This window comes from Lactuca serriola, chromosome 5 (genome assembly GCF_051521515.1).
Source record: "Lactuca serriola cultivar US96UC23 chromosome 5, Lser_US96UC23_V15, whole genome shotgun sequence".
Taxonomy (NCBI): domain Eukaryota; kingdom Viridiplantae; phylum Streptophyta; class Magnoliopsida; order Asterales; family Asteraceae; genus Lactuca; species Lactuca serriola.
The window spans coordinates 144,965,600-144,970,807 of NC_136412.1; positions in this window are offsets into that span (position 1 = coordinate 144,965,600).

Genomic DNA, 5,208 nt, shown 5'->3' on the forward strand with positions numbered 1-5,208 from the left:
GGGGTTAGCCCTAGGCAATATGTATGAAAGACCAGGAGGTGGCTCCTGGCGCATTATATGCTATTATATATGAAAGACCAGGAGGTGGCTTCTGGCACACTGTATGATGTTTAGCTAAGTAGAGTAGTATGTACGGTTGTCTTTGTGATACTTGCATAAAAGACCAGGGGTGGCCCTAGGCACTTGTCTGTAAGACCCAGGGAGTGGCCCCAGGCTTGACCTGGAAGACTACGTGCGGCCCGTGACATAATGGCAAGACTATGTTTGGCACATAGCACCTTAGCCAGACTATGTTTGGCGCATAGCACCTTACTTGATTATGGATATGTTGGCTTTGTATGGCATGTATGGATCAGTTGGTTTGCACGGTATGTGATATTTGGGGAACTCACTAAGCTTCGTGGTTACGGTTTTCAGTTTTGGTTTCAGGTTTCCAGTTTTCAAAGAAGGAGCTCAGGAGGGTTGCAGTGCACACACCATGACAAGTTAACCTGAGGTGTTTTACTCTGATAATTATCAAGTGTTTGGAAATAATACTATGATTTGTAATATAAACCCTTTTTGTAAGTTTGAACGACTTAACTGTGAATTAGTAATGTTTTTTAAAAAGAAATTTTTGGACTGTATTTTTGGGGCGTTACAAGTTGGTATCAGAGCCTTGGTTTGAGGGATTCGGGCACACTCTCGGGTGTGTCTGAACTCAAACTGAGGAAGTGGTATAAAATTTTCAAAAAGAAAGACCATAATTATAAAAGGTTTTTTGAGGAAAGAAAAGGGTTTTAGAAAAAGCAAAAAATAAAGTTTGGAAAGAGAAAAGGGTGTAGTGCATGCAATCAGCCGAGCTCAAGTAAGTACCCCAAATACCCATACAAGTTTATGTTGTGAATATCAGTTAGTAGAACAGCATGCTAGATTAGGGCTAAGGATCTAGGGAGGATGCCTTATGTTCCTGTTATATGTGCTTTGAGCTGCATGATAGTGTTGGATAGACAGTAGTAGTAGGATAGTCTGTTTAGGTTATGCCTGAGTTTATGAGTTGTGTTGCATGCTATTACAGATTCCTGATAGGAGATTATGATTGCTTAAGTATGTTATGGTTAGATTTTCCCTTGTCTGAATGCTGCTTGCTTCGTGCATTGTAGGATTCTGAGTGATGGGAGTTAGCCATTAGGTAAACACGTCACATCACATGTAATCAGGGTTGAATAATCTCAGAGTGTTGCATTTGGCCCTATTGCGCAGCTCTAGTCTGAGTCTAATCATTGTAGGGACGAGTCTTTTACTCGAACGATTATCTGAGCCTAGTCACATGTGATGGTATTCAGGTGATGGATAATTGGCATCACAAGGAGGCCTTCAACAGTTGAGGACTGGTTTGGGTTGAGTCAGAGGTTTTCCTAGGGTAAGCCTAGGATGAGATGGTGGTAAGAGGTGTAGTAGTAGAGAAAGGGGCATGGAGGAGTCGAAGCAATTCTTGAGGAAAGTACGGATAGATGTGGAAGGTAGTACGGGCTCGTACTACTGAAAGTAGAGGATCCGTACTTGATTCGAGAAAGGCCAAGATGAGACCGGGAACCTTGGAGAGTGTGTTGGACCTCTCAGGCGTATGTATGATCTGGACATTTACGCGTGTATTTTCAGCATGGCGCCCACGCCACACGGAGTAGGAGGATCAGGATCCGGTTCAGGATCAGGTTCGGGTGCGAGATCCGAGCAAGTTGATGATGGGTTACGCGAGTTCATCACATCTGAGCTTACGAGAGGCATCCTTGAGGCGACCCCGATCATTTTCGGGTTGATCAAGGAGGGGATCATTGAGCTAGTGGAAGATCGCCTCCGAGCTTTCAGGAGTGATGTGGCATCTGGCCAGGCGAGTACGCGCACACTGTCCTTCAAGGACTTCAGAGGGTGTGGTGCGCCGGATTTTCACGGGGTGAAGGACCCCATTGCTGCCAGAAGATGGATCGCATACATTGAGTCTGCACAGTTGACGAGCTTCTGCCCGGAGGGGTCGAAGGTCCGCTTTGCGGCGGGATGTTTGAGAGACAGAGCTAGAGATTAGTGGGAGTCAGTTGGTGACTCATTGGGAGCCTCAGTCGTCGAGGCTATGACCTGGTCAGACTTTGTGACCAGGTTTAGGGCGGAGTTTGCACCGACAGTGGAGCTTCAGCAGCTGGCCAGAGAGTTCCTAGACATGAGACAGACGACAGAGTCGGTGGCGGAGATTACCCCCAAGTTTCGGGAGAGGGCCTTATTAGTGCCTCAGTATGCAGGGGATGATGAGATGTAGAGGACCCACTATCATGACATGCTGAGAGCGGATATTCGGGAGCATGTTAGCTTCTCGGCATGCCCGACCATGGGCTCTATGATTTCCAGAGCTAGGGAAAGGGAGATCGATCTGGAGCACATTGCAAAGAGGAGGTCAGATCAGACATACACTTTGGAGGGTCCCAGGAAGAGACCCAAGACTTCAGATCAACGATTAGTAGGTCAGCAGGGCTGAAGTCAGTGCAGCATGTGCGGGAAACCGCACGAGGGAGTGTGTCATTCCAGGGGTTCCAGCTGCTACAGGTATAGCAGTGATGGTCACGTCAGCAGGGACTGCCCACAGGGGGTAAGCCCATTATGTTTTCACTGCAATCAGGTGGGCCACAAGAGGACCGACTGTCCGACAATGAGGGGAGGAGCAGGGAGCGCGTCTACCCCGACGATTATGAGGATTACGGATGGGAGAGAGGGTAGGGCCTTGCAATGACAGATGAGGGAGATCTGGATTACAGCAGGGAATGTTGCAGGTACGTATCTATGGCTATTTTCACTTCTATGTGAATTAGGGAAGTTCTTACCCCGGACTCAGGGGATAGTATGAATGAGTTGTCTCTCTTCTTGTATTTGGAATCGTTATGCCAATTGCATACCAGGAGCTATTAGTAGCTAGTGTAGGTCATCCTTCACTTCGGGTTCGAAGTGTCCACTATAATCTCAGTTACGGCTGAAAACGGTTCAGGGAGTACTCAGCCACCATCATCAGGGTTTGATGGTTCTAGTCTTGGCGTTTCGGATAGCTGTTGGAAGCATCAAAGGAAGTGGCTTATCACCGAGGAGTTTGTGCCCAGTTATTCGGACCATAAGGACATTAGTCGGAGCTCAGGAGATTTTCAGTATCAGGGATGCGGGAGGTGTTCATCTAGTATTCAGTAATCATACGATATTTGGAGTGGGCTAGAGACGGATCGCTAGCAGGGATAGGGCGATGGTGGTTATCATGCCTATCGTGTAAGGAAAGAAGGAATGGAAATCTTTGGGTTTTCGCGTGCAGTAAAGACTTAGCTGAAGCGAAGTGGGGGAGAAACAATCAGGTTATGGGAGTAAAAGGGGTTTTGAAACTAGGATAAGTTTCGCTCTCCTGTTAGGAAGAAAGACGGTCTAGGTGGCTGTATGAATGGAGGACAGTGTAGATTGGAAGTTGGGAAAACTTGCCAATTGTGAGACCTCATTCTCGAAATGTCTAGTCGTAGATTATAGAGGAATCGGTTGGGAGTTCCATTTGGGACATGAGTACCACTTGGGGGTACTCGATTATGCTTTTATGATTGAGTATGGGTTAGTCGCAGCATCGACTGGTAGCTAGTTGGTGTGGAAAGGTGTTGTCAGACTACCGGATGTCCGTAGCATTCACCAGTGGTCAGATAGTGAGAGAAGTATAGTAAGACTGCAGTGTGGCCCGTAGCATTAGATTAGTAAGATTGCAGTGTGGTCCGTAGCATTAGATTAGTAAGACTGCGGTGTGGTCCGTAGCAATCGTATGTGAGTATGGTTAGGTTACTGTGTGGCCCGTAGCTTTGGTTGGTTGGTAGCGTAGAAGTGTTGTAAGACTACGGGGTGGCCCGTAGCATTCGTCGGTCCCTATTCGCTAGTGCGAATGTATCAGGTGTAGGATTCAGTGGCAGGGTTTTCAGGTAGTAAGTTTAGGACGGGGTAGCCCCCCGGATGTGAGCAGGCCACATTAGGATTGTGTCTGGAAGACGGTAGGTCATTGGAGACCAAGAGTGGCACAAGATTGCGGGTAAGTCATGGCATTGATTGATTGCTTGGTTCGTGGAGTGTGGGCAAGGGACCGTATCTACGAGGTAGCATGGGGGAAACCGGTATTCCGGGTAATGGTAGACCAGTTGGGACCAGGGCGGTCTCGGTTCATCCGGTAGGCGGATAGGAGTCAACAGGACTACAGGCAGGAATGATGGTAAAGGATTCGGTGTAAAAAGTCGTGAGCCGATCTGATGATGCTAAGCTGCTCATCGCGGGATCGAATGATCTCAGAGTAAAGGATGTGGCTCGGTGACGCCGTTCTTAGCTGAGCCCGAAACGTAGCAGAGAGGAATCTGCTACCCGCAGGATTGTCTGAATTCACACGATTAGGTGGAGCTTTCAATGTTAGAGCATTGTATAGGGATTATTCCTTGAGTACTGGTTTGACGGTTGGCACTGTGAGTGGCCGGGAGTGCGGTTTCGGCAGAGGATTGGTCCTCGGAGGAAATTAGGAGGATTGTTGTTTATGGAAGGTGCCTTAGAAAGGCCAGTGACAGTGTAGGGTGAAAGAGTAAACCCCTTGTGAATCAAGGGTAGGTGTATCAGGAGTATTGGTATATTTACCGGTTGGATAAGGTGTTGTACTCGAAGGTTGCAAGTAGCAGGTTATTCTGAAGATGGCATCTTAAAGTTTTGGATCGAAAAGGGGTGGAGTGTGTACCTTGTAGTAAATGGCGACCAGATGGTAAGGTAGTTGGTCGTGACAGACTTCGAGGACGAAGTCTAGTTTAAGTGGGGAGTATTGTAACACCCAGAATCAGAAAGACCAAGAAAGGAAAGGAAAACCCTAAGTTAAAGGGGTCAACTTGTCGAGTCCATGGGTGAACTCGGCGAGTTGGAGCGGGAACCCGTGTCGGGGTTTAAGTGACCGACTCGGCGAGTCGGAGGGTCTAACTCGACGAGTCAGGTCTGGGTGGGAAAACCCTAATTTCCGGACATAGTGCCCTATTTAAGCATCATTTTAGGCCTTCACCCCAGCCTCCATCACTCCCTCTACCTTCACTCGAAACCTTAAGCAGCCATTGAGTGTCCTTGAGCTTCTCTTGCCATTTGGTGTGATTTAAAGCTAGAAGGAAGAAGGAAGGCCTTGGGTGATTCAAGAAGTAGCAGTGGACT